The sequence below is a fragment of the Podarcis tiliguerta genome (assembly GCF_965153285.1).
Source record: "Podarcis tiliguerta genome assembly, chromosome: 5".
In the NCBI taxonomy this organism is placed as follows: domain Eukaryota; kingdom Metazoa; phylum Chordata; class Lepidosauria; order Squamata; family Lacertidae; genus Podarcis; species Podarcis tiliguerta.
Window position 1 is genome coordinate 11,436,822 of NC_139538.1, and position 19,671 is coordinate 11,456,492.

The 19,671-nt window shown below is 44.2% G+C and overlaps 1 long non-coding RNA gene across 1 annotated transcript; it reads right to left on the minus strand.

Moving 5' to 3' along the window:
* Nucleotides 1-627: 627 nt before the first annotated feature.
* LOC310678523 lies at nucleotides 628-19,034 on the minus strand. The gene is made up of 3 exons (XR_014511811.1): nucleotides 18,910-19,034; nucleotides 11,251-11,416; nucleotides 628-1,108 (listed from the first exon to the last, which is right to left on the minus strand). It is a non-coding gene; the product is annotated as an uncharacterized lncRNA (long non-coding RNA).
* Between the last annotated feature and the right edge of the window lie 637 nt (nucleotides 19,035-19,671).

The window sequence follows — 19,671 nt, forward strand, 5'->3', positions numbered from 1 at the left end:
CTTTCTTTCTTTCTTTCTTTCTTTCTTTCTTTCTATCTCTCTCCCTCAATTTACAAAATTATTGATACTTATTCAGAGATTTACCCCCCAAAACCCATACCCATTACAAAGTATATTTTTATAATATACGGGTGTTAAACAGCTATTTAATCTAGATAAGAAGAAAGTCAGGAAGGAGAAAAACACAAGAAAAGGAGAGCGAAAACAAGAGAAGAGAAAGAGAGAGAAAAGATTAGAGAAAAATAAAGAAGAATAAGAGGACTTCTGGCTCTCTGTCCTGCAGCTAAATATAGTATTCACTCCTTAGCACCCAACCATTCGATCTACTATAAACCAGTGTTTTATCCAGCTATTACAAGTTCACTTTCTCTTCCACGCAAAAAGTACATAACAAATTTCCAGTCCATAATAAATGTCAGTCATGGTTTTTCGCTAATTAAACATGTTAAATTTGCCATCTCAACCAAGTCCAGGCATTCTTCCAAAGTGGGTAGGGCTGTATCTAGATTTTATCTTTATTTCTGATTATGGCTTTATGTATATTTGTTTTTAATTGGTTTGTTTATTTTAAGTTGTCAACCACCCTGAGGTTTACGGATGAAGGGCAGCCTACAAATTTAATCAATATTAATAATAATTCTTTTTTATTTTATTCGTGCGTTGTAAAGAATAGGACTTGTACGCCACTTGGAGAAGTTGTTGCGCAACTGGTTTATACATGCTCTAAATAACAAACTAGCCTATTAATTCCATTGCCAGCTACCCAGCCCCAGTGAAGCTGAGGGATACAGTCATGGCTCCACTTAGCCTCCCAGCGAGTTGAAGGCTGAAACATAAAAGAAACCTCTTCACAAAAGAGAGAGGAGAGGCTGCGGTCAAAAACTGATGAAGAATAAGAAGCAAGCACACCAAACGAAAGAGCTCCTTTGACATGCTCTCCTTTTAAAATAACCTCTGTTGCTTCCATCTCCAGGCATGACTTCCAAGCAGTAACGTCTGAGCATCATATTCGGTAATATGTTCCACATTGATTTTCTCCCGTACTCTCTGCTGACTGTACATTTTGCAGAAAGCATTGACCCCAAAGTCAAGGTTAAGTCCATGTTCCCTGAATCAACAAAGCAGAGGGAGGAGGCTGGAAGAGAGTGCGCATTTATGCAATGAAATAATCAAGAAAGTATGAGAACAAAAAGTTATCTACACAGGCCATTGTTAAGGTGGGGGATATGTGTATTCAGTGTGTGTGTGTGTGTGTGTGTGTGTGTGTGTGTGTACTAGAGCAAAATTATAGTTTTGACCAGACCTGAGTACTGACACATTGAAAAACCAGAAATTGCAGAGAGGCAGTAAATAAACTTTCAATTTTGACATTCTTTTTTTAAAATACCTTTTCTTTTGTCATGCAACATTCCATCAAAAACAGCAGTCAATTGCCAAAGGACCAAACTAGATGAAATGTTAAATGTGTGTGTGTGTGTGTGTGTGTGTGTGTGTGTGTATATATATATATATATATATATATGCATTCATTATATTTTGTTCTCACTTTGCAAAGAGCAGTTGTGGGGTGGGGAGAAATCAGGATAGGAACCATGTCATGCAGTGAAATAAAATAGCCTAAATGAAAATTCTCTCTCATATGCATACTCCTACTGCTAATTGCTCCAGGAAGGAAGATCCCATTAGCAGCAATGCACAAGGAGAATTCATTCATCTACACCCCAAAATAGAGAAAGAACAATGAACTGACTTACATTGTCCGAATGGGCAAGTGGCAGCGCAGTTTCTATCCTGCTATGGTTTGGCAATGCAGAGGTTGTCTTCTGGATGGGAGCTGCTGTGATGTTGGCCTGGAAACTGGAGCTAGTGAACAGTGCAGGGGTCATTACACACATTGGCGCAAACTATCACCATCAGCTGTTGCTGAAAGAATTGCATGGGCTGCCAGTTTACTACTGGGCTAAGTTCAAGCCGCCAGTAATGGTGTAAAAAGCCCTATGTATCAACACTAAACAATCATATTACCCCATATCATAGCTGTCAACTTTTCCCTTTTCTTGCTAGGAATCCTATTCAGAATAAAGGAATTTCCCATAAAAAGGGGAAACATTGACAGCTATGCCCCATATTACCCCAACTGATTGTTGGGAGATACTGCCAGGGAGATAGAGTCCATCTTGACTCCACGTCGTCTCCGGACATCCATCAATCTCCCGTAGACACGCAGTATCAGCAATTAGCGACAGGAGCTCCAGAAATAGCTTCCCAAAGATCCAGAGCTCTTGCACGCTCTATCAGCAGATATGCACAACGGAAGATGCACACAGGAGAGCATTATTTCTAAGTTTATTCAGCGCTGATCAGAACAAAGAAAAATCATGACTGCCTGCATGAGGGAGTTCCGGCAGTGAGAGAGAAACGAAAGCAAAAGCACAACAGAAACATCCTGTGAGACAGGAAATACGCAGGCTGTGACACAAACATCCTGCTCCCTTTTAAGGTGGAACGGAAATATCCCAACATCCTCCCCCTTTCCGTGTAACCTGTAGTACCTGTGGCTCAACCCAATTGCAACCTCTGTACATAAACCTTAAGTTGTTCTCTGTTAACAACTTTCGACAACAGATCAGCAGGAATTTCATTTCCTGCCATGTAGGACACCTGAATGAGTCCTTTCTGAATACACTCTCTTGCACGATGTAACTTAATCTGCAAGTACTTGGTTCTTTGCTTGCAACTCTCTGAGTTCAGCAAAGCCAAACAGGATCTATTGTCTTGATACACTTGTATAGGACATTTCACAGAAACTCTGATGTCCTTAAACAGTTGCATCAACCATTCACAATCCATGAGTGAAAATGACAGAGCATTGAGTTCTGCTTCACAGGAACTTAGGCTCACTGTCGTCTGCTTCTTGCACAACCAGTCAAACAGACAGTGGTTGTACATGTAGCATACTCCAGAAGTGCTTGTACCATCCGTGGTGTCACTTCCAAAACTTGCATCTGCAAAGATTTCAAGACCTCCAGTCTTCTGACTGGTGAACCTCAGCCTGTAGTGCATAGTCCCTTTCAAATAGCGGGCTATGCGCTTCAGAGCTTTCCAATCCTGAACAGTAGGATTATTAGCATGTCTGCTAAGCAGGTTAGTGCTTACAGCTATGTCAGGTCTTGAGCATCTAGCAATGAAATTCAACTTGCCTAGAACGCATCTGTACAGTGTTGTGTCAGAAAACGCTTCAGCAGTACTATCTACCTGGTAACCTGTCACCATCGGTGTGTCTGCTGGGTTTGCATCAACCAAATTCAACCTGGTTAATACATCAGCAATTTTCTGTGTTTGGTGAACCAGAAAATTACCTGCTTGGTCCCTCTCCACCTGCAGAGAAAGATAGTTGGATACCTCACCAAGATCCTTCATGTCAAAGTGCTCCTTTAGCTGAGCTAGGGTGCTTTGGTACAAAGCCTGATTCTTCCAGAACATCAGAAGATCATCAACAAAACATAAACAATACAGTTTGTTTTGCCCCTCCTCCTTGACAAACACACATGGATCAGCCTTGCCCTGGTGAAAACCTAGAGAAAGCAATGTCTCTTTGAGTTTTGTGTTCCAACACCTGGCACTCTGCTTGAGACCATACAAGGATTTCCGCAGTTTACAGACCATTCCCTTCTGTATCTGCATTCCATCAGGTGGAAGCATATACAGCTCCTCCGCCAAATTCCCGTACAAAAAAGCTGTATTAATGTCATGATGGGAAACATGCAGTTTCTCCTCCGCTGCAATCTTGAGCATCAGTCGAATGCTCTCATATTTGACGGTGGGTGAGTAGGTCTCGTGGTAATCCTGTCCTGGTACCTGTGAAAAACCTCTGGCAACCAATCTGGCTTTGTGTCTGACAACCTTGCCATTCTGGTCTGTCTTCGCCTTGAAGACCCATTTGCTGCCAACCAGTCTCATTCCTGGGACTACCGGTACCAATTCCCAAGTTTGGTTCCTGTTCAAGGAATCAACTTCAGCCTTCATGGCATCAAGCCAAGGCTCAGCATCTTTAGAGGTTAACTCCTGAACCTCTTTGAAGCTTGAAGGTTCCCACACCTTCTCTGAGCTACTAAGAACAGCAGTTGCTGTCTTAGCAAACTCATCAGCAAATCTCTTTGGAGGTCTGCCCTTGGTCGCCCTTTCAGATCTGCGTACTAGACGCAAGTCTTCTGGACTCATCTCCTCCTTCTTGGGAGAAAAACGACCAATGGTGAACAGTGGTTCTTCCAGTTCATTGTCAGATGCATCAGATGGTCTGACTGAGGCCTTTGCGCTCTTGTAGTCTGCTGTGTCATCACTGTCACTGACACCAGCAGCAGCGCCGCCCACTGAACTGGAATCCGAACTCTGATCATCATCATCATCATCAGCTTCCTCAGCTTCTTTAGCATCATCTGCTTTTTTCACATCACCTTCATCCTCCTCTGGGTAACTCTGGAAAATTCCCACATTTTCCCCCCACTTAGGATTGTACTCAACACTCCTTGTGAACTTAATGGACTTAGAGTCAGTCATCCATACTCTGTATGCTCCTTTTTCGTACCCCATGAACAAACCATGTGCCCCACGCTTCCCAAGCTTGTTGCTTTGTGGGGTGTGTACCCACATGTCAGAACCAAAGATTCTCATGTGCTTGACATTTGGTTTCTTACCAAACATCTTCTCGTAAGGAGTACAACCAATAGGTGATGACAGTCTCCGATTATAAGTATAAACATACGAGTTCAAAGACTCCCCCCAAAACTTATCAGGGAGATTGGCATCATGCAACAAGGTTTTTATGCCTTGAAGCAATGTTTGCTTTGCTTGCTCACAAACCTCCCATTGGGATCCAGGACTTGAGAGGCTATGCTGAATTCCCTTCTCAGTCAGGAAAGCTTCAAACTGCTGAGAAGTGAATTGCTCGCCTTGATCAGTAAACAAACAACCGATACGTTTACTGTGAGCATTCTCCAACCAAGCACAGAATGCCTTGAACCTAGGAAATGCTTGCGATTTCTGCTCCAGCATAAACACATGAATGTACCTGGAAAAAGAATCAATTAGAACCATGAAGTACCTTGCTCCACCCAAAGAGGGCGCAAGAGGACCAACCAGGTCTGCGTGGACTAGCTGGTAGGGTTTGGAAGCCTGCCTGCTAGACTCCTTGCCTTTTGGAGCAACCTTCACCTTGTTCTCTGCACAAGATACACATTTCATGTGAAACTTACAGGGTTTGATGTTCAAACCCTCAACCAATTCTGGCATCTTGGCCAGCGCCTGCCAAGACATGTGACAAAATCTTCTGTGTGCTTCATGAACACAACCTGCATGAAGAACCTTGTTAGTTTGTGCAACACAACAAGAATCAACATTTGACACAGCAACAGCATTGTCATCATAAGTTATACAGAACAAGCCATCCATAAACTTTGCATGCAAAATGTCCTCTTTGCCTTTCCTGATGACACAGACGTTCCTCTTGAAGGAAACCTGAAAACCACGCCCAATCAGCTGTGGGACACTGAGCAAATTGTTCACAGCACCTGGAACATAAAGTACATTTTTGATGGTCGTATGCAGACTTGCAAGTTTCACAGTCCCTTCTCCTGCGATCTGCAACGTCCTTCCGTCAGCCAGGTGGACCTCACCATCTTGAGGTTTGAAGGAGATAAACAGATGCTTATCTTTTGCTAGATGGCTGGTAGCAGCAGAATCAACAATAAATCGGGACTTGGCCTTTGGAGCAGCTTTTCTGGCAAGCAAAACCTTGTTTTCCAGCGGCGTGGGCTTAAACTGCTTGCCCCCCTGCTCTTCGCCATCAGACTTAGCCTTTGGTGAGGCTGTGCCAGCAAACAAAGCCTTGTTTTCCACTGGCGTGGGCTCTTCACCCCCCTTCTGCTTCTGGCCATCTGCAGGCATCTGTCTCTGTTTACCTCTGGCCTTCCGGCTTCTGCAGAGGCGATGACCTTGGTTCCCACGAGAAACAGAGCTCTCTGCTGCCGACTCCTTGGCTCCCCCTGGAGGCTGGAATGCTGCTTGGGATGACATCACAGTCAGCTCCCCCTGCAGCTTGCAACTGGTGCCCTCGGCATCCCTGCATTCACTTGCATTCCGGGAAACAGCCAGGACCTCCGATGCAGTCAAACTCTGGGCTGAGTTGACTGGTAGATGGGCCAGCTTCAAAGCATTCCACATCCCACGAGCAGTGGTGTTGCCAGCTAGCGTGGCAATTTCCTCCAGAGAGACGGACAAGACTATTATGTCTATGGCCCTTGAATCTTGGGACTTCCATCTCTCTGTCAGAGGAACTGGAGGGGCCTCACTCACAGTATGCCACACTCCAAACTGTTGCAGTAAGCTCTGACACCACTCTGCCCATGCCTCATAATTTTGCCGATTTAGCTTTGGGCACTCAGCAGCTTCAGAAGCTGTTTGAGAAGCTTGGAAAAACTCCATCCCAGTTTTTCACTTTAGCCGAGCCCCTTTTCAACTTCAGAGGGTTCTTATCTTGGCTGCCCATAAATCACGAAGCCTTTGGCTTGACTCCCAGGCCAATTAAGCCAGCCGGACATCAAAGGCACTTTGCCGCGGCAACGAAAAGCCTTACTTTCGCTTTCCCACACATACCTCAGCAGTCTGTCGCAGTCTTACTCTCCTGTAAATGCTGTTTATCTGGGCCCATAACCTTGTTGTTGGGAGATACTGCCAGGGAGATAGAGTCCATCTTGACTCCACGTCGTCTCCGGACATCCATCAATCTCCCGTAGACACGCAGTATCAGCAATTAGCGACAGGAGCTCCAGAAATAGCTTCCCAAAGATCCAGAGCTCTTGCACGCTCTATCAGCAGATATGCACAACGGAAGATGCACACAGGAGAGCATTATTTCTAAGTTTATTCAGCGCTGATCAGAACAAAGAAAAATCATGACTGCCTGCATGAGGGAGTTCCGGCAGTGAGAGAGAAACGAAAGCAAAAGCACAACAGAAACATCCTGTGAGACAGGAAATACGCAGGCTGTGACACAAACATCCTGCTCCCTTTTAAGGTGGAACGGAAATATCCCAACACTGATCACTGCTAGGGTTGGCCAGTGCCAGATTTACGTATAAGCTAAACAAGCTATAGCTTAGGGCCCCACTCTCTTAGCGGCCCCCCAAAAATTTAAAGGGAAAAAACCTGGATGTACATTTCCAAAATATAAAATAAAAAAACAAATGCAATAAAACCTACATACAGCAACAGTGTTTTGTGCTGTGTAGGCTCCTATGATGTAAGTAATGGCCCCCGCCTGCTAGCCTGCTCCCTAAAATATCACTGGTTTGCTCATTTCTATATCAATTACTTTGATAAAATACATATTTTGTTGTGTGCAAATGGCTTTAGATATGTTAGGTCCATAAATTACCATATAGCATATATTCAACACAAAAAACAGCAACAATTTGTTGTTGACAAAGGACAGCTGGACATATAAATGGCCCCATTACCTTCAGTAGCTGAGGACCTCATCAAACCTAAATCTGGCCCTGGGGTTGGCATATCTTGAAGAGGAAAAAAGAGGGCACCTTTGCCAAGTTCTAACTATGGATCGCTATGACAACTCTACCCATGAAAACAAGGACGTGTCCTGGAAAAAGAGGGCATATGGCAACGTTGGCACTGACACTCTCCAGGAGGGGGCCTTCTAAAGAAAGCATCCAATTGGGAGGTCCATTTTGTATGACATAGGAATCAGGCTTTTAATGTGGCAGCATCTACCCTTAGCAACTCCTTCCTTTTGCATATCAGGCAGGTGCCATCCTTATTGTAATTTTGGTTCCTGTTGAAGACCACCCTTTTGTAATTGGAGAAATCCAGTCTGTATTGGATTTTCCACTGTTTTTATAGAAGAAATTGTTTCATCTGTGTTTTTACTGCTGTTGTTTTTTGTTGTTGTTGAGATGTTTTATAGGAAGCAGGTCTTGACATAAAGGAAATGAAGGAGCAAGTACATTCTAGGACTTTTATCCTAGGCTACTAATCTCACCTATACCAGAATTTCTTGCATTCAAAAATGTAGTGGTCATGCCTAAGTTATCTCCCGCTTGGACTACTGCAATGCGCTCTACGTGCAGCTACCTTTGAAGGTGACTCAGAAACTACAACTAATCCAGAATGCAGCAGCTAGACTGGTGATTGGGAGTGGCCACGGAGACCATATAACACTGGTCCTGAAAGATCTTCATCGGCTCCCAGTATGTTTCCGAGCACAACTCAAAGTGTTGGTGCTGACCTTTAAAGCCCTTGGTCCTGTAGACCTGAAGGAGCGTCTCCACCCCCATCATCCAGCCCAGACCCTGAGGTCCAGCACTGAGGGCCTTCTGGCAGTTCCCTCGCTGTGAGAAGTGAGGATACAGGGAACCAGGCAGAGGGCCTTCTCAGTAGTGGCGCCTGTCCTGTGGAACACCATCCCAGCAGATGTCAAGGCAATAAACAACTATTTTACTTTTAAAAGACAACTGAAGGCAGCCCTGTTTAGGGAAGTTTTTAATGTCTGATGCGATATTGTTTTAAATATTAGGTTGGAAGCCGCCCAGAGTGGCTGGAGAAACCCAGCCAGACGGGCAGGGTACAAATAATAAATTATTATTATATTATTATTATATAAGTTATAGTCAGGACTTTTTTCCAGCCAGAACTCACCAGAACTCAGTTCCAGCACCTCTCAGGTGGGGGCCATTGTCATTCTAAGAGAACAAAAGAGGCATTCATGGTGAGTTATGGCACCTCTCTTTCTAGAAAAATAGCACTGGTCATAGTCTTTCTTCCAGGATTGTTGATTTGAGCTAACAGTCCTTGCCTTCTTCCCCAACAAGGAGTTCCCAGATGTTTAAACCACACACCCTTTGAAGATTAATTAGGGTTATTTCATAGACTCTCTTGGAACTATGACTCCCAATAGACAGAGAAGATGTCCCTGCTCTTGTTTAAACAGTCACCTACTAGGGTGAAGGGCAGGTAAGTTAGAAATTCCTAAGATAGCCAGGAATTGACAACTCTTATTCAGGTCACTAAAAATGTTGATTCAGCCACTGAACGTGTTAACAGCAATTGGTTTTAAAAGCCTCTACCAGAACAGGTTTTGAGGTATCTCAGTGGTCATGGGAAGCAGACACTTTGCCTATGAAACTACTAAGAACAAGCTACCATTCATAAATCATAGAGGTTGTGATTTGTGAATAGACCCGTTTCTCAAGTCTGTCCAATTTTAAGTGCCAAAATTAATATCTAGTCTGTTGGAAGGAGAGTTTACAGACTACTGACACCGTCTGAAAAGAAGAAGAAAGCAACCATCAAGTACTCTCTTGAAAAACCACTGCCAATGTTTATTTCTAAACATCACAAAACCAGCAAGCGAACTCTAGAAGGACTCACCATATGTTGCCATTTTTATTTCTATTTTTTTTTTCAGAGTCAACACTTGTGGGCAGAGCCATTGTGGGAAAGAATGGACAGCATTATAGTAACAGCCAGACATTGCAGGCAGGGAATATGGCTTCAGTGCTGAAAGATGCCAACTATGATAATGTAGATTATTATTGATCTAAATAGCGCCTTCATTTCAATGCTGTGCCATTATTATTATTATTATTATTATTATTATTATTATTATTATTATGCCTTTGGTATTGCACTGTGGAAAGGCAGGAAAAAGGAAGGAATTTTAGCCAAGATAGAAAAAAGGTAAAGGTAATGGTACCCCTGACCATTAGGTCCAGTCGCAGACGACTCTGGGGTCGCACGCTCATCTCACTCTATAGGCCGAGGGAACCAGCGTTTGTCTGCAGACAGCTTCAGGGTCATGTGGCCAGCATGACTAAGCCGCTTCTGGTGAACCAGAGCAGTGCACAGAAACGCCGTTTACCTTCCCTCTGGAGCGGTACCTATTTATCTATTTGCACTTTGACGTGCTTTCGAACTGCTAGGTTGGCAGGAGCTGGGACCAAGCAACGGGAGCTCACCCCATCACGGGGATTCGAACCACAACCTTCTGATCAGCAAGCCCTAGGCTCTGTGGTTTAGACCACAGTGCCACATGGGTGAAAAGATGAGTTTTCAAATTATGAACATTGTGAATTCTAGGCAGAAGAGAATTCTGTAGAAAAGAAGCCAAATAGAGATGAATAAACAGAAGATGGGACCTTGTTAGTACCTATGGCCTTCCAGTTGCCAGAAACATAGGCTATCTGGAAAAATACCCACAGGGAGGTAGAACCAGTAGAGGCTCCCCACAGTGGGAGCCAGTGTGGTGTAGTGGTTAAGAGTGGTAGACCCGTAATCTGGTGAACCAGGTTCGCGTCTCTGCTCCTCCACATGCAGCTACTGGGTGACCTTGAGCTAGTCACACTTCTCTGAAGTCTCTCAGCCCCACTCACCTCACAGAGTGTTTGTTGAAGGGAAAAGAGAATGTTAGCTGCTTTGAGACTCCTTCGGGTAGAGATATCAAATCAAAACTCTTCTTCTTCATAGAATATACAACTGGGGGCAATCTTGGTTTGCTTTTGTGAATTGTATGAAAAAGCCCAGCTTTCCTATCTTGGCCTCATCCGCACTTGCCCCATGATTTCTAGTCATGGATTCAAGAGATTTGGGGGTGGGTTTTTTTTACTGCTGCTTTCCCCAGACAAACCTGCTATTTACTGCTGAATTGGAACAAAAGTCAATATGCAGAAAACCCAACTGACATTTGTGGGACAAAAAAAGAACCCATAACTAGGAATCATGCAACAAATGGAAGCGGGGCTGAGCCCTCTAGCGTAGCATCAATGACTCTGTTGTGTTTACACTAGAGACTGGTAACAGGTGACTCTTGAAATGTTGACGGACTACAAATGCCGTCATCCGTGTTTCTTCAGACAAACTCCAAGAGAGGCATCCAAATTTCTGGTATCTTGTGTATATCAAAACCCCAAGTCTGAACCACCTGAAGCTCAGTTGATCAGGAGAAAAGCATTCCAGATGCTATTTCTGAATCTTGTCTATTCTGGAAATCTTATGGCTCATATTTTTACACTACCCTGATAGGAGTGGAAAAACCAACTCATTTCCCCTAAACTTTCCTCTTGCTCTTCTTTTTGTTGTTGTTCCCAACAGGACACACACTCTCTCTCTCTTAAAGAGAGAATATGCCTGGAATGTTTTCGTTTCACTTTATCGCTTATGAAACCAGCGAAGATTTAATACCTTAGACAGATTCTTGTGATGGGTAGGAGAATTTCTGGGCTATATTTGGCTCCGTACATTTTTCTTTTTCAGACTGTTAACTCCAAGCACAGAAGAGAGTTCAACATTCAAGGGAGTGACATGCAATCCTTGCTCCACTTGTAACCACAGTCATCTTGCCGTAGGCCTTAGAATAATAATAGGAATGGAAATTATTCAGTGGCTCATGATTTCCCAAGGAAAAGAAATCTCTTTAGCAGCAGCGTGCCACTGAGTCATTGCGGTCGGCCTACAAGGTCAGGGTTGCAGAGCTGTCTTTGCCATTCCTACCACTGAGTAGCAATTGAAGCCTGGGGTATTAGGAAAGAATGGGAAAAAAGCATGGTTAGCTACTAGTATATGCAAGCGGTACTGACATTGCACTTCAGATGACCCCAAGGCCAGCTGACTGTCTGTGGAACCCCCCGCTGAGATGAGTTTCAACTTCTTTGCTCATTACTGTCGCAAATGGAATGGGTTGTCAACAACTCTTAGGAGCAGACCAGCTCTGGGCTCCAAGGCACAAAGGCAACTGTCTGGTTCAGCATCCCAGAAATTGGTATCTAATGAAGAGTTTGATATCAGGCTTGCCCTCAGTGTCCTGCCTAAGGCAAAATTCAAAGTGAATTTGAGTGTTTTTCCTCAGGAAAAAAAAAATGTCTGGGGAAATTTGAGGAAGCCCCCCAAAAGAGCATAAATCTGTACTGCTTGCAAATTGACTGTGATGTTTGAAACCATTTATTTTTTAACAAATGCCCCAAATCCCCTTTTGGAAACGTTCGTCTGTTTTAACAAAAGCCTAGTAGGCACATTGTCACCCATCAACTGAGTGCTCAAAAACCTAAGTGACTTACACCTCAAATATCTAAAAGACAAATCTCCTTCCCTGCAGACCCTCTTGAGTGTTAAGCTCAGTAGAGAGGCCCTCCTGGAAGTTCCACCACCCTTGAAGTTTGGGGAGATGATGTGGTGGTCCAAGAGATGACTTTCTCTGTGGCAGCCGCTAAGCTGTGGAATTCCCTCCTAGCAGAGGTGCATGTGGTGTTTTCATTGTATAGCTTTTGTGACATGAGCCAGTATGGTGTACTGGTTAGAACGCTGGACTAGAAGCTAGGAGATCAAGGTTCTCAGCCATGAAGCTGTCTCTTCTTTCAGCCTAACCCACCACAAAAGGTTGTTAGGAGAATGAGATGGAGAGGGGCAGAACCATGTATGCCATCTTTCCAGGAGGAAAGGTAAGACATAAATACAATAAGATACTAATACCCTCCAACAAGTTACTGCAGAAAACCGGGATGCACATCTTCCAGGATGCTCGCCTGCATGAGTCATGTGAACTGTGTGAGATCACAGCACCCCCAAAATGCATGGTTTTAGACACTGCAATCCCATGCAAGATCACACCCTGAATGTGAGACTACAGTCTCTGGCACGCTTTGGGGAAATCAGATCTCTCTCCAGGTGGCAGTAAATAAACAGATCAAATGGAAGCAGCATTCTTACCGGATAAGTTCTTTAATAATCACAGCGGGAGACAAAGGAATGCATATCTCTCTAAAAAATGGTGTTACTCCCAAGTAAAGGTTTACCCCCTCCGTCCCCATTAATCCACATCACTCCTACATCGGGTAATCTGAGCTTGTTGTCCTTGCACTTACTATTCTATCACTTTCCAAGTCCATCTAGTCTTGGGCGAAGGGGGGTCAGAAATGTTGTCCAAGGACACTGAATCTGCCAGCTGTCCCTCTCCTGGTGTTTCCTCTTCTAGCTGTTCCTCACCCAGTTTATCCCAGCTTTCCCCCTCTGTCCTATGCCCCTCTGCAAACCACTGTTCTAAATCAATACTGTCCTCCTGTCCTTAAGAAGGTTCAGGAAAAAAGGGGTGGTGGCTCCCACCATCCCTCCTCAGTCCAATCCATGACAGTACCCCAAAATGGGATGCCATGATTTAATCACAACAGTTGAAGGGTATGTAGTTATTGAAGAAGTGGTACCTTGGGTTACAAACACTTTGGGTTACAGACTCTGCTAACCCGGAAGTAGTACCTTGGGTTAAGAACTTTACCTCAGGATGAGAAGAGAAATCCCACGGCGGTGACAGCGGGAGGCTCCATCAGCTAAAGTGGTACCTCAGGTTAAGAACGGTTTCAGGTTAAGAACGGACCTCCAGAATGAATTAAGTTCGTAACCAGAGGTACCACTGTATCTGTAACTTCAACTTTAACAGAGTGCTATTGCGCTCATGTCCAGTTTGCAGGCTTCCCACATTTCCCTGATTTATTTGTTTATAAAAATATTTATATTAGTATTATTATTAACAATTAATTAAAGTGGTTTACAACAATCATACATAAAGCTGTACTGTAAAATAGAATGCCAAAAAAATAAAACCAGAGATCAATGAAGTATGTCTGTTCAAGTTGTGATCCCTGCATTGTAAGGGGTTAGACTAGATGACCCTCAGGGTGTCCAGCTCTGTATTCTATGATTCTATTATGGAAGGGCAGTTTCTTAATTGCCAACATAATTTTGGAGGCATGGGTGTACCCTATTCTTCTGCTTGTAAATTATATTAACTGATTTTAATCTGGTATTTTTATATTGTCATAACTTAGCTTCTGACTTTACGGTGAAGGGCAAGTAAGAAATCCAAGAAATAAATTATGCAGGGAAAATTAATTACATGAGGAAATAAACAGTTGGGGCCACGTGGTATTGGAACCACACTTCCTGTTCGATTAAAGTTTTTTATTTGTTACTGGAAACAACAACAACCCAACAACCTCGAGACACCACAGCAAAGGAGGACACAAAAAACAGCAGATATAATTAGTGCTTGGAAATTCAAGACAATCTGTTCCTGCTAATTCTGCCTGTAACAGCCTAGGAGTCAATAGTGCAGGGCGTGACAACTCCTCCTTTGTTCTTATCAACTCCAACTGAACTTTGCAAGAAAATATGTCTAGGGGTCATATCACTGCCAAAGCACACGGTTATAAATTAACCAGGTCTGTTTTATAATAATATGAAAAGCCTGTAGGAATAACACAAATGAATCACAGGAAAGAGTGAGTGCCAAGTGTGATGGAGGTCAGGCTGTTTCATAGCAGCAAAGGGCAATTGGCCTCATCTGTGGCCATTTTGCATCACCGGATCTAGCAGCATTTTGCTCATTGCAAGTCATGAGATCAAAATTTGACCAAGTATTGAAATTCATCACAGACAGTATTAAAACACACACACATTTATATGATGATGAGATTTGGATTGGACATTTAGATGAATGGCGTGATTGCAATGGTGTCAGACAGTGGAATTGGTTGAACATATGATGAAGATAATAATAATAATAATAATAATAATAATAATAATAATAATAATAATAACAACAACAACAACAACAATGATATTTATACCCCGCCCTCCCCAGCCAGAGCAGGGCTCAGGGTGGCTAACACCAGTAAATTACAGTAAAAACATAATGGGGGGGGGGACAATTTAAAATACAGGTTAAAATGCAATTTGAGGACTTCCGGCAGGTCAAGGGAGCGAAGGCGAGCGGGATTTCTCTCCAGAGAGAATCCAGCTCTTGAGGGGGAAAAGGGGGTGCTGCAAGAACGCCGCAGCCCCCCAAATACTCCTGGAAGGAGATCCAGGAGGCAGGATCCCAGCACGGCCGTTTGGCATTTCCCCCAGCCACCAAGTAACCTCTTTCGGAGGCGATGAGAGCGGCGGGGTAGAAAAGCGGGCAGCGGGAAGCCATTTCTATCCCTCAAGAGTGAAGCTCCGAGCTTGCGCGCAGAAGCGATCGGCTCTCAAACAATAAGAAACCGAATTGGGAAAACTATAAGGATTAAAATACTGGATTAGAGCTAATTCGAAGTGGGTAAAGTGGAAAAAAGGAGGTCAGCCTTGCCTGGAATTCTAACTACACACAAGAAATGAAATAAATACATATAGAAATATAACTCCTCACCAGTGTTCGAAACTCCCCTTGTACTAGGCGCATTTTGCGACAGGCAATTTCTTTCGTGCGAGCAGTTTCTGAGCTCTGGGAGCAATACTGCGCCTAAGATTTCAGATCAAACTGCCACAGCTGGGACAAAAGGAGGACCTTTTTCTGCCTCCCCACTTCCAGCTACTCTCTGAGGACTGGAGAAGGGACCTTCATAAGATTACAGTGGTTACAAACACCTTGGGTTACAAACACTTCGAGTTATAGACTCCGCTAACCGGGAAGTGGGAAGCAGGTGGCGCTGTGGTATCTAAACCACAAAGCCTAGGGCTTGCCAATCAGTAGTTTGACAGTTCAAATCCCCATGATGGGGTGAGCTCCAGTTGCTCAGTCCCTGCTCCTGCCAACCTAGCAGTTTGAAAGCACATCAAAGTGCAAGTAGATAAATAGGTACCGCTCCAGAGGGAAGGTAAACGGCGTTTCCGTGCACTGCTCTGGTTCGCCAGAAGCGGCTTAGTCATGCTGACCACATGACCCGGAAGCTGTATGCCGGCTCCCTCAGCCAATAAAGCAAGATGAGAGTTGCAACCCCAGAGTCCTCCCCAACTGGACCTAACGGTCAGGGGTCCCTTTACCTTTAACCGGGAAGTAGTACCTCAGGTTAAGAACTTTACCTCAGGATGAGAACAGAAATTGCGCAGCGGCGGTGCGATGGCAGCAGGAAGCTCCATTAGCTAAAGTAGTACCTCAGGTCAATAATAATAATAATAATAATAATAATTTTTTATTTATACCCCGCCCTCCCCAGCCAAGGCCGGGCTCAGAGCGGCTTACAAGCAATAATAAAAACAAGATGAATGATTACAACTTAAAAACGAAAGTAAAATACAACATTAAAATAATGGATCATTAAAATATTAAAATGTAGCCTCATCGCAGGAGGAGAAGGAAAAGGAAAAAGAGAGGGAGGGAGGGAATCAAATTGGCTCCAAGCCAAAGGCCAGGCAGAACAACTCTGTCTTACAGGCCCTGCGGAAAGAAATCAGATCCTGCAGGGCCCTGGTCTCATGAGGCAGAGCGTTCCACCAGGCCGGAGCCAGAGTTGAAAAGGCCCTGGCTCTGGTTGAAGCCAATCTAACTTCCTTAGGGCCTGGGACCACTAGGGTGTTGCTATTTATGGACCTTGAGGCTCTCCGTGGGGCATACCAGGAGAGGCGGTCCCGTAGGTACGAGGGTCCTAGGCCGTGAAGGGCTTTAGCAGCACCTTAAATCTGACCCTGTACTCCACCGGGAGCCAGTGCAGCTTGAAAAGCACTGGGTGAATATGCTCCCATGGCAGGGACCCCGTGAGAAGCCTCGCTGCAGCATTCTGCACCCGCTGGAGTTTCTGGGACAGCTTCAAGGGCAGCCCTGCATAGAGCGAATTACAGTAGTCAAGCCTGGAGATGACCATCGCATGGATCACTGTGGCCAGGTAGGGGCGGGAAAGGTAATAACAGTTTCAGGTTAAGAGCAGACCTCCATAACGAATTAATTTCATAATCAGAGGTACCACTGTATCAGGGGAGCATGCAGTGGAAGTATGCCTTTCTTTTTTGCAGTCTTCAGATGAGGACTAGACCATATAAAAAATGAATATAAGATTTTAGCTGCAGTCCATTTGTTTTCAGCTTTGTATTAGTCTTACAAAAAAAAAGCACCTAGACATTCGATTGTAGCGCCCACAATCTAGGTTTAAGCCCACAATCTAGGCTTTAGCTCCTAGCTTTCATATCACAGTTTCTAAAACTGGTCCTCACCCCAGACATTACTTCTTCGGGTATCACTGGATGGAATAATGTTTTTAACCGTAACTGTTTTTACATTTTTAAAAAACTGTAATTCCTTTTGGAATACTTTAATTTGTTTTTCTTTTGAAATTGTTTGCCACCCTGGACTTCTTCTGGATTGAAGGGCAGGATATAAATTCCATAATAAGCAAGCAAGCAAACAAACAAATAGGATGTCAAATGGCCACCCTAGGCTAATAGGAAATGATATTTTTTTTAACAACTCCTCTCGTCTCCAACAATGTTGTTTAGCCAACAAAATACCTGATGGCACACCTGAGGCTCAAATACTGAACAAGCAGGTAGCATTCCTGGCAGCTGGCAACCTTAGCAGTGACTAATTGATATTAGGTGATGGGCATCGAAAACGCTTGCTAAGAAGCTTGGCTTTTTGTTGTTTTTGTTTTAAAAAAGGAGAGTGTTAATCTTATTGTCGGGTACTTTGTTTCCATTGCAAGGTGGAAGAAGAAAGATCTCTGAGACAGCATTTTGCAGCTCTCCAGAGACACATAAGTGCAGTGAGGGTTCCTGTTGGCTGTTGCCGATTTGCCTGGTTTTATTTTAATAGTGCAAGCAGCGCCACATGCTCTGGGAGTCATGTACTTAGCAAAAATCAATCCCCTCCTTTGTATACAGATAGACACAGCAGACTGGCAACGGCTGAGGCTTTTATTGCCTCACCTAAGCTGAGAATTCCTAATAAGATTAAAATTTACACTTTCTGCCACTGACAGATGGTGTTTTCTGCCAAGTCCCACTGCATTCCTAAAAAGTAGATCTGAATTACAGGAGTTTCTTCTCTCTCTCTCTCTCTCCTTCTTTCCATCTCCACTACAATCCCTCCTTCTTTGGGAAGATCCCTCACCTACTTTGCCTTCTCAATATTTCTCTCGGGAAAGAATAACTCCAATGGTAAAAAATAGTTTTATCATCTTTTCTAGGAAGAAGATGATGTTAGGGTAGACTAGGACATATTTTCAAAGTGACAAAGTGACAAGCCTACCACAAAATTGTACTACTACTACTAAATCTTATTTAGACAGTGGTACCTCGGGTTAAGAACTTAATTCATTCTGGAGGTCCATTCTTAACCTGAAACTGTTCTTAACCTGAGGCACCACTTTAGCTAATGGGGCCTCCCGCTGCCAATTTCTATTCTCATCCTGAAGCAAAATTCTTAACCCAAGGTACTATTTCTGGGTTAGAAGAGTCTGTAACCTGAAGCGTCTGTCACCTGAAGCGTCTGTAACCTAAAGCATCTGTAACCCGAGGTACCACTGTACTTACTCCACCCTCCCCGTCCGGAGCTGGGCTCAGGGTGGCTAACAACAGTAAAATTACAGTAAAAACATAATGGGGGGGGGGGGAACCAATTTAAAATACAGGTTAAAATGCAATTTAAAATGCAGCCTCATCAAAACCATAAGGGGAGGGAAACATAAGGGTCAGACTGAGTCCAAACCAAAGGCCAGGCAGAACAGCTGTCTTGCAGGCCCTGCAGAAAGATGTCATGTCCCACAGGGCCCTAGTCTCTTGTGACAGAGCGTTCCACTAAGTTGGGGCCAGTACTGAAAAGGCCCTGGCCCTAGTTGCAACCAATCTAACCACCTTGCGACTTGGGACCTCCAATGTGTTGTCATTTGTGGACCTTCAGGTCCTCCACGGGGCGTACCAGGAGAGGTGGTCCCATAGGTACGTGGGTCCTAGCCTTACTGCCCATGTATATCAGAGGAGGAGAAGGTGGTGGCGGTCTCCTCCCAATGACAAAAAGCTTCCCTGCTGTTTGCCAGGAGGTCTGCACCAGGGATAGGAAAGTTGCCCAGATGCTGCAGGGCTACAGCTTCCATTGCTGCTCACCATTGGCTAAGCTGGTAGAAGCTGGGAGTCAAGAAACACCTGGAAGACACTACCTTAGCTGTGCCCCTTCTGTTGTAGTGGGGGACTATAGCAGCAGTAAGGAGGTCTGTTTGGGCTTGGCAGGAGTCCACGTTGACCCGCAAGGTTGCTTTCCCCAAGCCATGTGCAGCTGCCCCATGCCTGACATCATGTGTGGTAGCATGTGTGGAAAGGGTAAAGACAAAGGCACAATCAGGGTCCTTAAAAAATGCTTCCAATTGTTCCTTGGCAAGCAGGGGCGGTCTTTGGGGGCCTTCGAAATGTGGCACACACTGGGATTGGCTCCGGCACACACTGGGATGGGAGCTCTTGAGAGCAGCCCCGCCCTGCTACAATGGAGGTTTACTGATTGGCTATTCTCAGAAGTTCCAAGCAAACCTTTCTTTCCTTTGAAGTCAGGTCACCTGACATCATAGTGGTTCTGAGGGCGGCAACACAAGGGTGAGCCTTTTTGGTGGTGGCCCCCTGCTTTATTTATGTGTTTATTAAATTTGTATACCGTGCTTCATCCAAAAATCTCAGGGTGGTTCATAGCACACAAATGCAAAAATGCTCTCACCAGGGAGAAGCTCAGTCTACGTCATCATGACATCTTTCAGTGCCAGGCAAAAACATTTCTTTTCTTTCAGTCCTTTGGCTTTTAATTATCTGTGGCCTCGGTCAAGGGATGGGATGTTTCAGAACTGACATTTAAAAATATGAATGAGTTTTAGATTTTTCTCT